The following is a 12,558-nucleotide window of genomic DNA, read 5'->3' on the forward strand; positions in this document are numbered from 1 at the left end:
TGTTGCGGGCGCAGGACACACAGGCAGAAACAAAGTCTATTACATCCTTGTGCAGGGTAGGCCACCAGTAGTGCCGGGAAATAAGCTGGAGGGTCTTCTTCTGACCAGCGTGGCCAGCCAGTTTAGACGAGTGACCCCAGTGAAGGATCCTCTCCCGATCAGGTACTGATACGAACGTCTTTCCGGGAGGGAGACGATTTAGACTCACGGGAGCCACCTGCATTACTCTGGCGGGATCGATGATGTGTTTCGGATCTTCCTCAAGATCAGATACCAGAAAGGATCGAGACAAGGCGTCCGCCTTGACGTTTTTGTCAGCCGGGCGAAAATGAAGGACAAAATCAAAACGAGCAAAAAACAAGGACCACCGGGCTTGGCGCGGGTTAAGTCTCTGGGCATGCTGGAGGTAAGCCAAGTTCTTGTGGTCAGTGTAAATTATTACCGGGTGAAGAGCCCCCTCAAGCAGATAACGCCACTCCTCCAATGCCAGTTTGATGGCCAATAACTCTCGATCTCCTATGGAATAATTGCGCTCTGAGGAGGAGAAGAGTTTAGAGAAGAAGCCGCAAGTTACCATCCTCCCGGAAGAAGATTTTTGAGTAAGTACCGCTCCAGCTCCAGAGGAGGAGGCGTCCACTTCCAGGAAGAACTGCTTGTTGCCGTCCGGGCGATGCAGCACCGGGGCGGAAGAGAAGGCCTGTTTTAAGGAAAGAAAGGCTTCTTCTGCTTCGGGCGGCCACTCTTTGGGATTAGTACACTTACGGGTGAGCGCGGAAATTGGGGCAGTCCGGGAAGAGAAGTGTGGTATGAAGAGGCGGTAGTAGTTGGCGAAGCCCAGGAACCGCTGAATGGCCTTCAGCCCCTCCGGTCGAGGCCATTTCTCGATGGCAGACAGTTTCTCTGGATCCATTCGTAGGCCGGTCTGAGAAATAATGTAGCCCAAAAACGGAAGCGAGGTCTGCTCAAAGAGGCACTTCTCGTATTTAGCGAAGAGGTGATTCTGCCTGAGCCTGAGCAGGACCTGACGAACGTCCCTCCGGTGAGTCTGGAGATCCGGAGAGAAGACCAAGATGTCGTCCAGGTACACCACTACGCAGGAGTAGAGAAGGTCCCGGAAGATGTCATTGACCAACTCTTGAAAGACGGCAGGAGCGTTACAGAGACCAAAGGGCATTACCAGGTATTCATAGTGGCCGTCCCGGGTGTTGAATGCCGTCTTCCATTCATCCCCTTGACGGATACGAACCAGGTTGTACGCCCCACGGAGGTCTAGTTTGGTGAAGATTCTAGCCCCCCTCAGACGATCAAATAATTCTGGAATGAGCGGAAGGGGATACTTATTCTTCACCGTGATCTGGTTTAGGCCTCTATAGTCTATACAGGGACGGAGAGAGCCGTCCTTCTTTTTGACGAAAAAGAAGCCTGCTCCCGCCGGGGAGGTAGATTTCCGGATGAATCCCCTGGCCAGATTCTCCTCAATATATTCGGACATCGACCGGGTCTCAGCAGCGGATAAAGGATAAATACGCCCACGGGGAGGAGTAGTACCGGGTAACAGGTCGATGGCACAGTCGTATGGTCTATGAGGGGGTAATGTCTCTGCCTCCTTTTTATTAAAGACATCAGCATAAGACCAATAAGGAATTGGAAGTCCAGGTAGATTAGCTGGGGTAGGAGAGGGACGGACGGGATGGACGGGAACCAGGCAGGTCTTATGACAGTCTTGTCCCCAGCGAAGGACTTCTCCGGTTTGCCAGTCAAGCACGGGTGCATGTTTCTGGAGCCAAGGCAGACCTAGCAAGAGGGCGTGAGAGAGTCCAGGCAGAACATGAAAGGAGATACTCTCAGAATGCAGCATTCCCACCTGCAGAGTAATGGATTCGGTGATGAGTTGGATGGGGCGTGGCAGCCACAGACAAGGGTACAGCCAGAGGTTTGGTGGGGATGCGGTATTTCTCTACCAGGGACTGTGAAATAAGATTCCCGGCTGCTCCAGAGTCCAGTTGGGCTAGTTCGAAATAACGGTTCTCCCCGTAGACGATTGAAACTGACAACAGCAGGGATGGAGAGGATTTATTCTTGTCTAGGTGGACCTCTCTGAGCGAACCTAGACACAGGCGTTTCCCGACCTCTCCGGGCAGGCACGGATCCGGTGCTCCTTACTGCCACAGTAGAAGCAGGTCCCCTCGGCACGGCGTAAGTCCTGATGGGTCTTGACCATCTTGGTCTGGTCGACCTGCATAGGCTCAGGAGGGTGTACCTGGTTAGAGGCAGAAGGAGTGACGGGTTTCTGAAAAGTAGGAGCTAGACGTGGTAACCTCCTCTCACGGGTGACCTCTCTGGCACGCTCCTGGAACCGTAGGTCAATCCGGGTGGCAAGAGTTATTAAGTCATCGAGAGTGGTAGGAATGTCCCGACCGGCAAGTTCATCTTTAATACGGCCGGACAGACCCTCCCAGAAGACGGAAACCAGAGCGTCGTTATCCCAGGCCAGCTCCGAGGCAAGGGTACGGAACCGTATGGCATATTGGCCCACGGTGAGACTCCCCTGACGGTTGCGTAGCAACGATGATGCAGATGAGGTCTTCCGTCCAGGTTCATCAAAGACTTTCCGGAAAGCCGTGAGAAAAGCAGGCAAGTTGGACACTAGGGGGTCTCCTCTCTCCCATAGAGGATTTAGCCAGGCCAGGGCCTCCCCGGTGAGATGGGACATGATGAAGGCAATTTTGGTCCGGTCGGAGTTAAACTGGTAGGACAAAAGTTCGAAATGCAGGGTGCACTGATTTAAGAAGCCCCGAGCCTGGACGGAGTCGCCTCCGAAGCGAGGAGGTGCAGAAAGCCGGGGTCCGGGGTAGGATACCATGGTATTAGTGGGCAGCGGAGCTGCCGGATTGCAAGATATGGCACTGGCGGAGGTTGTTGGTGGATCAGACAGAGTGTTCAGGCGAGTATTAACATTACGCAGGTGACCCAGGATGGACTCCTGTTGGGACCTCTGACGGGACAGTTCAAGACAGAGGTCCGAGAGCGAGGGAGCTTGGGTGCCACCGGGTTCCATGGCCCGAGCAAACTGTAACGGGTCTGGGAGGCGGAACCTCTGAGCTACTATACAAGGGGGCGGCCCTTGTAAGGGAGCGGGTGGCAGTCTCTGGATGAACGGACAGGGAGATACGGCAAGTGATCAGGGCAGTCTCTGGGTAAAGGGTAGGTACGACCTGTGATGGCAGAGCCTCCGGGTAGGCTAGCAGGCAGATGGTAGATGTGTGCTCCCAGGTGAGCAAGCGAGAGTCTCTGGAATAGTAGGTGGTCACGGCACGTGACGGCGGAACCTCCGGGCTGGCAAGCAGGCAGGTAACGGAGAAGCGCTCCCAGGTGAGCGGACAAGAGTCTGAAGTAGCTGATGGTCACAGCACGTGACAACGGAGCCTCCGGGCAGGCAAGCAGGCAGGTAACGGAGAAGCGCTCCCAGGTGAGCGGGCAAGAGTCTGGAATAGCTGGTGGTCACAGCACGTGACAACGGAGCCTCCGGGCTGGCAAGCAGGCAGGTAACGGAGAAGCGCTCCCAGGTGAGCGGGCAAGCTGGTCCATAGACAGACTGACCGGAGTTGTAAGGCAGACCGTCGGACCTCAGGAAAGCAGGCAGGTAGCTGATGTGCGCTCCCAGGTGAGCGGGCAGGCTGGTCCTTTAGACAGACTGACAGGACTAGTAAGGCAGACCGTCGGACCTCAGACTGGCAGACAGGTAACAAGTATTCAGGCAGGAATCAGGCAGGTAACTGGCAGGAAACTGGCAGGTAACTGGCAGCGGGACCTGAGGGCTGAAGCACAGGTGAGACACAGGTGCAAACAACATTGCTCGGGCACCTCCATTTTGGAGGAGGTGCCTTATATATGATGAAGTCCTCCGGCCATTGGCCGGGGACTCCTTAGGACGGCGCGCGCGGCCCCTTTAAGAGGAGGGGAGCGCGCGCGCGCCCTAAGCACAGGGGCCGGGAAGGAGCGCGCGCTGAGAGCAGAGCGGGAGGAGGACGCCGGGAAGGAGCGCGCGCTGACAGCAGAGCGGGGAGAGGACGCCGGGCACGGAGCAGAGCGGTGAGGGGAGCAGCGTCCCTGCCTAGCAGAGGGCAGGGACGCCAGCGCTACACTTGTTAAGCTACTGCAACGTCCACGTCTCTTCCAAGGGGCATTAAAACCGTCTTGATAAGCCAATGCGAGCTCCACCACTTTTCCAAGGGGCATTAAAGCCGTCTTGTTAACCTACAGCGACCTCCACGTCTCTTCCAATTGGCATTTAAACCGTCTTATTAAGCTACTGCAACCTCCACGTCTCTTCCAAGGGGCATTACAACCCTCTTTTTAAGCTAATGCCACCGCCACCATTTTTCCAAGGGGCATTAAAACTGTCCTGTTAAGCTACTGCGACCTCCACGTCTCTTCCAAGGGGCATTAAAACCGTCTTGCTAAGCTACTACGACCTCCACCGCTCTTCCAAGGGGCATTAAAACCGTCTTGTTAAACCACTCTGACCTCCACGTCTCTTCCAAGGGGCATTAAAACTGTCTTGTTAAGCTACTGTGACCTCCACCACTTCTCCAAGGGGCATTAAAACCGTCTTTTTAAGGTACTGTAACCTCCACCACTTTTCCAAGGTGCATTTAAATTGACTTGTTAAGCTACTGCAGCCTCCACGTCTCTTGCAAGGGGCATTAAAACAGTCTTGTTAAGCTAATGCGACCTCCTTCACTTTTCCAAGGGGCATTAAAACCGTCTTGTTAAGCTAATGCGACCTCCACATCTCTTCCAAGGGGCATTTAAACCGTCTTGTTAAGCCACTGCAACCTCCACGTCTCTTCCAAGGGGCATTAAAACCATCTTGTTAAGCTAATGCGACCTCCACCACTTTTCCAAGGTGCATTAAAACCATCTTGTTAAGCTACTGCGACCTCCACCACTCTTCCAAGGGGCATTTAATCTGTCTTGTTAAGCTACTGCAACCTCCACGTCTCTTCCAAGGGGCATTAAAACCGTCTTGTTAAGCTGATGCGACCCCCACCACTTTTCCAAGGGGCATTAAAACCGTCTTGTTAAGCTACTGCAACCTCCACGTCTCTTCCAAGGGGCATTAAAACCATCTTGTTAAGCTACTGCAACCTCCATGTCTCTTACAAGGGGCATTAAAACCATCTTGTTAAGCTACTGTGACCTCCACCACTTTTCCAAGGGGCATTAAAACCATCTTGTTAAGCTGCTGCGACCTCCAAGTCTCTTCCAAGGGGCATTTAAACTGTCTTGTTAAGCTACTGCAACCTCCACGTCTCTTCCAAGGAGCATTAAAACCGTCTTGTTAAGCTAATGTGACCTCCACCACTTTTCCAAGGGGCATTAAAGCTGTCTTGTTAAGCTACTGCGACCTCCACCACTTTTCCAAGGGGCATTAAAGCTCTCTTGTTAAGCTACTGTGACCTCCACCACTCTTCCAAGGGGCATTAAAACCGTCTTGTTAAACCACTCTGACCTCCATGTCTCTTCCAAGGGGCATTAAAGCTGTCTTGTTAAGCTACTGTGACCTCCACCACTCTTCCAAGGGGCATTAAAACCGTCTTGTTAAACCACTCTGACCTCCATGTCTCTTCCAAGGGGCATTAAAACCGTCTTGTTAAGCTACTCTGACCTCCACCACTTCTCCAAGGGGCATTAAAACCGTCTTGTTAAGCTACTGTAACCTCCACCACTCTTCCAAGGGGCATTTATATTGTCTTGCTAAGCTACTGCAACCTCCACTTCTCTTCCAACGGGCATTAAAACCGTCTTGTTAAGCTAATGCGACCTCCACCACTTTTCCAAGGGGCTTTAAAACCGTCTTGTTAAGCTACTGCGACCTCAGCTACTGCAACCTCCACATCTCTTCCAAAGGGCATTAAAACCGTCTTGTTAAGCTAATGCGACCTCCACCACTTTTCCAAGGGGCATTAAAACCATCTTGTTAAGCTACTGCGACCTCCACGTCTCTTACAAGGGGCATTTAAACCGTCTTGTTAAGCTACTGCAACCTCCACGTCTCTTCCAAGGGACATTAAAACCGTCTTGTTAAGCTAATGCGACCTCCACCACTTTTCCAAGGGGCATTAAAACCATCTTGTTAAGCTACTGCGACCTCCACGTCTCTTACAAGGGGGGCATTTAAACCGTCTTGTTAAGCTACTGCAACCTCCAAGTCTCTTCCAAGGGGCATTAAAACCATCTTGTTAAGCTAATGCAACCTCTACCACTTATCCAAGGGGCATTAAAACTGTCTTGTTAAGCTTCTGCGGCCACCATGTCTCTTTCAAGGGGCATTTAAACAGTCTTGTTAAGCTACTGCAACCGCCACATCTTTTTCAAGGGGCATTTAAACCGTCTTGTTAAGCTAATGCGATCTCCACCTCTTTTCCAAGGGGCATAAAAACCATCTTGTTATGCTACTGCGACCTCCACCACTTTTCCAAGGGGCATTAATGCTGTCTTGTTAAGCTACTGCGACCTCCACCACTTTTCCCAGGGCATTAAAGCTGTCTTGTTAAGCTACTGTGACCTCCACCACTCTTCCAAGGGGCATTAAAACCTTCTTCTTAAGCTATTGCGACCTCCACCGCTCTTCCAAGGGGGATTAAATCCGTCTTGTTAAACCACTATGACCTCCACATCTGTTCCAAGGGGCATTAAAACCGTCTTGTTAAGCTACTGCGACCTCCACCACTTCTCTAAGGGGCATTAAAACCATCTTGTTAAGCTATTGTAACCTCCACCACTCTTCCAAGGGGCATTTAAATTGTCTTGTTAAGCTACTGGAACCTCCACGTCTCTTCCAACGGGCATTAAAACCATCTTGTTAAGCTAATGCGACCCCCACAACTTTTCCAAAGGGCATTAAAACTGTCTTGTTAAGCTACTGCGACCTCCATGTCTCTTCCAAGGGGCATTTAAACTGTCTTGTTAAGCTACTGTAACCTCCTCTTCAATTCCAAGGGGCATTAAAACCATCTTGTTAAGCTTATGTGACCTCCACCACTTTTCCAACGGGCATTAAAACCATCTTGTTAAGCTAATGCGACCTCCACGTTTCTTCCAAGGGGCATTTAAACCGTCTTGTTAAGCTGCTGCAACCTCCACGTCTCTTCCAAGGGGCAATAAATGCGTCTTTTTAAGCTAATGCGACCCCCACCACTTTTCCAAGGGGCAATAAAACTGTCTTGTTAAGCTACTGCGACCTCCACCACTTCTCCAAGGGGCATTAAAACCGTCTTGTTAAGCTACTGTAACCTCCACCACTCTTCCAAGGGGCATTTAAACCTTCTTGTTAAGCTACTGCAACCTCCACGTCTCTTCCAAGGGGCATTAAAACCATCTTGTTAAGCTAATGCGACCTTCACCACTTTTCCAAGGGGCATTAAAACCGTCTTGTTAAGCTACTGCGACCTCCACGTCTCTTTCAATGGCCATTTAAACCATCTTGTTAAGCTACTGCAACCTCCAAGTCTCTTCCAAGGGGCATTAAAACCATCTTGTTAAGCTAATGTGACCTCCACCACTTTTCCAACGGGCGTTAAAACTGTCTTGTTAAGCTACTTCGACCTCCACGTTTCTTCCAAGGGGCATTTAAACCGTCTTGTTAAGCTGCTGCAACCTCCACGTCTCTTCCAAGGGGCAATAAATGCGTCTTTTTAAGCTAATGCGACCCCCACCACTTTTCCAAGGGGCATTAAAACCGTCTTGTTAAGCTACTGCGACCTCCACCACTTTTACAAGGGGCATTAATGCTGTCTAGTTAAGCTACTGTGACCTCCTCCGCTCTTCCAACGGACATTAAAACCGTCTTGTTAAACCACTCTGACCTCCACGTCTCTTCCAATGGGCATTAAAACCGTCTTGTTAAGCTACTGCGACCTCCACCACTTCTCCAAGGGGCATTAAAACCGTCTTGTTAAGCTACTGTAACCTCCACCAATCTTCCAAGGGGCATTTAAACCTTCTTGTTAAGCTACTGCAACCTCCACGTCTCTTCCAAGGGGCATTAAAACCATTTTGTTAAGCTAATGCGACCTTCACCACTTTTCCAAGGGGCATTAAAACCGTCTTGTTAAGCTACTGCGACCTCCACGTCTCTTCCAATGGCCATTTAAACCATCTTGTTAAGCTACTGCAACCTCCAAGTCTCTTCCAAGGGGCATTAAAACCATCTTGTTAAGCTAATGCAACCTCTACCACTTATCCAAGGGGCATTAAAACTGTCTTGTTAAGCTTCTGCGACCTCCACTTCTCTTCCAAGGGGCATTTAAACCGTCTTGTTAAGCTACTGCAACCTCCACGTCTCCTCCAAGGGGCATTAAAACCGTCTTGTTAAGCTGATGCGTCCTCCACCACTTTTCCAAGGGGCATAAAAACCATATTGTTAAGCTACTGCGACCTCCACCCCTTTTCCAAGGGGCATCAAAGCTGTCTTGTTAAGCTACTGTGACCTCCACCACTCTCCCAAGGGGCATTAAAATCGCCTTGTTAAGCTACTGCGACCTCCACCGCTCTTCCAAGGGGCATTAAAACCGTCTTGTTAAACCACTCTGACCTCCACGTCTCTTCCAATGGGCATTAAAACCGTCTTGTTAAGCTACTGCGCCCTCCACCACTTCTCCAAGGGGCATTGAAACCGTCTTGTTAAGCTACTGTAACCTCCACCACTCTTCCAAGGGGCATTTAAACCTTCTTGTTAAGCTACTGCAACCTCCACGTCTCTTCCAAGGGGCATTAAAACCATCTTGTTAACCTAATGCGACCTTCACCACTTTTCCAAGGGGCATTAAAACCGTCTTGTTAAGCTACTGCGACCTCCACGTCTCTTCCATTGGCCATTTAAACCATCTTGTTAAGCTATTGCAACCTCCAAGTCTCTTCCAAGGGGCATTAAAACTATCTTGTTAAGCTAATGCAACCTCTACCACTTTTCCAAGGGGCATTAATGCTGTCTTGTTAAGCTAGTGCGACCTCCACCACTTTTCAAAGGGGCATTAAAACCGTCTTCTTAAACTACTGCGACCTCCACCACTTCTCCAAGGGCCATTAAAACCGTCTTGTTAAGCTACTGTAACCTCCACCATTCTTCCAAGGGGCATTTAAACCTTCTTGTTAAGCTACTGCAACCTCCACGTCTCTTCCAAGAGGCATTAAAACCGTCTTGATAAGCCAATGCGAGCTACACCACTTTTCCAAGGGGCATTAAAGCCGTCTTGTTAAGCTACTGCAACCTCCACGTCTCTTCCAAGAGGCATTAAAACCGTCTTGTTAAGCTAATGCGACCTCCACCACTTTTCCAAGGGGCATTAAAACCATCTTGTTAAGCTAATGCGACCTCCACGTCTCTTACAAGGGGCATTTAAACCGTCTTGTTAAGCTACTGCAACCTCCAAGTCTCTTCCAAGGGGCATTAAAACCATCTTGTTAAGCTAATGCAACCTCTACCACTTATCCAAGGGGCATTAAAACTGTCTTGTTAAGCTTCTGCGGCCACCATGTCTCTTCCAAGGGGCATGTAACAGTCTTGTTAAGCTACTGCAACCGCCACATCTTTTTCAAGGGTCATTAAAACCGTCTTGTTAAGCTAATGCGACCTCCACCACTTTTCCAAGGGGCATAAAAACCATCTTGTTATGCTACTGCGACCTCCACCACTTTTCCCAGGGCATTAAAGCCGTCTTGTTAAACTACTGCGACCTCCACCACTTCTCCAGGGGGCATTAAAACCGTCTTGTTAAGCTACTCTAACCTCCACCACTCTTCCAAGGGGCATTTAAACCTTCTTGTTAAGCTACTGCAACCTCCACGTCTCTTCCAAAGGGCATTAAAACCGTCTTGATAAGCCAATGCGAGCTCCACCACTTTTCCAAGGGGCATTAAAGCCGTCTTGTTAAGCTACAGCGACCTCCACGTCTCTTCCAATGGGCTTTTATCCGTCTTATTAAGCTACTGCAACCTCCACGTCTCTTCCAAGGGGCATTAAAACCCTCTGTAGCGTCAGCGTCCCTGCCCCCTGCTAGGCAGGGACGCTGTTCCCCTCACCCCTCCGCTCCGAGCCCGGCCTCCTCCTCCCGCTCTGCTGGCAGCGCTCCCCCCCTCTTAAAGGGGCCGCGCGCGCCGTCCTAAGGAGTCCCCGGCCAATGGCCGGAGGACTTCACCATATATAAGGCACCTCCTCCAAAATGGAGGTGCCCGAGCAATGTTGTTGCACTGTTCACTACTCTGCTTCAGCCCTCAGGTCCCGTTGCCTGTTACCTGCCAGTTACCTGCCAGTTGCCTGCCAATTTCCTGCCAGTTTGCTGCCTGATTCCTGCCTGTCATCCGCTTTCCTGCTTGCTAGCCTGAGGTCCGACGGTCTGCCTTCCGACACCTGTCAGTCTGTCTATGGACCAGCTTGCCCGCTCACCTGGGAGCGCTCACCTGCTACCTGTCTGTTAGCCTACCTGGAGGCTCCGCCGTCACGTGCTGTGACCATCTGCCAGTCCAGAGACTCTTGCCTGCTCACCTGGGAGTGCTCATCTGCTACCTGCCAGTTAGCCTACCTGGAGGCTCCGCCGTCACATGCTGTGACCACCTGCTTATCCAGAGACTCTCGCCTGCTCACCTGGGAGCACACACCTGCCATCCGCCTGTTAGCCTACCTGGAGGCTCCGCCGTCACATGCTGTGACCACCTGCTTATCCAGAGACTCTTGCCTGCTCACCTGGGAGCACACACCTGCCATCCGCCTGCTAGCCTACCTGGAGGCTCAGCCGTCACAGGTCGTACCAACCCTATACCCAGAGACTATCCCGGTCACTTGCTGTGACCCCCTGTCCGTTCTCCCAGAGACTGCCCCGGTCACTTGCTGTGACCTCCTGCCCGTTTACCCAGAGACTGTCCCGGTCACTTGCCGTGACCTCCTGCCCGTTTACCCAGAGACTGTCCCGGTCACCTGCTGTGACTACCTGCCCGTCTTCCCTGGTCACCACCCGCTTCCTTACAAGGATCGTCCCCTTGTATAGCTGCTCAGAGGTTCCGCCTCCCAGACCCGTTACAGTTTGCTCGGGCCATGGAACCCGGTGGTACCCAAGCTCCCTCGCTCTCGGACCTATGTCATGAACTGTCCCGTCAGAGGTCCCAACAGGAGTCCATCCTGGGTCACCTGCGGAATGTCAACTCTCGCCTGGACACTCTGACTGCTCCACCAGCAACCACCGCTAGTGTCATGACTCGCAACCCGGCAGCACCGCTGCCCACCAATACCATGGTATCCTGTCCTGGACCCCGGCTTTCCGCACCTCCTCGCTACGGAGGTGACTCCGCTCAAGCTCGGGGCTTCATAAACCAGTGCACACTGCACTTCGAACTCTTGTCCCACCAGTTTATCTCCGACCGGTCCAAGGTGGCCTTTATCATGTCCCACCTCACGGGGGAGGCTCTGGTTTGGCTGAATCCTCTATGGGAGAGAGGAGACCCTCTGGTGTCCGACTTGTCAGCCTTTCTCATGGCTTTCCGGAAAGTCTTCGATGAACCTGGACGGAAGACCTTATCCGCATCGTCTCTGCTACGCCTCCGTCAGGGAGATCTCACCGTGGGCCAATATGCCATATGGTTCCGTACCCTTGCCTCGGAGCTGGCCTGGGATAACGACGCTCTGGTGTCTGTCTTCTGGGAGGGTCTGTCCGGCCGTATTAAAGATGAACTCGCCGGTCGGGACATTCCTACCACTCTCGACGACTTAATAACTCTTGCCACCCGGATTGACCTACGGTTCCAGGAGCGCGCCAAAGAGGTCTCTCGTGAGAGAAGGTTTCCACGTCTAGCTCCCATCTTCCAGAAACCCGTTATTCCCTCCGTTTCTCCCCAGGCACACTCTCCTGAGCCTATGCAGGTCGACCAGACCAAGATGGTCAAAACCCGTCAAGACTTACGCCGTGCCGAGGGGAGCTGCTTCTACTGTGGCAGTAAGGAGCACCGGATCCGTACCTGCCCGGAGAGGTCGGGAAACGCCTGTGTCTAGGATCGCTCAGAGAGGTCGTTCTAGACAAGAATAAATCCTCTCCATCTCTGCTGTTGTCAGTCTCAATCGTCTGCGGGGAGAACCGTTATTTCGAACTAGCCCAACTTGACTCTGGAGCAGCCGGGAATCTTATTTCACAGTCCCTGGTAGAGAAATACCGCATCCCCACCAAACCTCTGGCTGTACCCTTATCTGTCGCTGCCGTGGATGGGGGCCTCTTACCACGTCCCATCCAACTCATCACCGAATCCATTACTCTGCAGGTGGGAATGCTGCATTCTGAGAGTATCTCCTTTCATGTTCTGCCTGGACTCTCTCATGCTCTCTTGCTAGGCCTACCTTGGCTCCAGAAACATGCACCCGTGCTTGACTGGCAGACCGGAGAAGTCCTTCGCTGGGGACAGGACTGCCATAAGACTTGTTTGGTTCCCGTCCATCCCGTCCGTCCTTCTCCTACCCCAGCTAAGCTACCTGGACTTCCGATTCCTTATTGGTCATATGCTGATGTCTTT

Source organism: Phyllobates terribilis, unplaced genomic scaffold, assembly GCF_046119375.1.
Source record: "Phyllobates terribilis strain yellow unplaced genomic scaffold, ASM4611937v1 Scaffold_3__8_contigs__length_932513732, whole genome shotgun sequence".
In the NCBI taxonomy this organism is placed as follows: Eukaryota; Metazoa; Chordata; class Amphibia; order Anura; family Dendrobatidae; genus Phyllobates; species Phyllobates terribilis.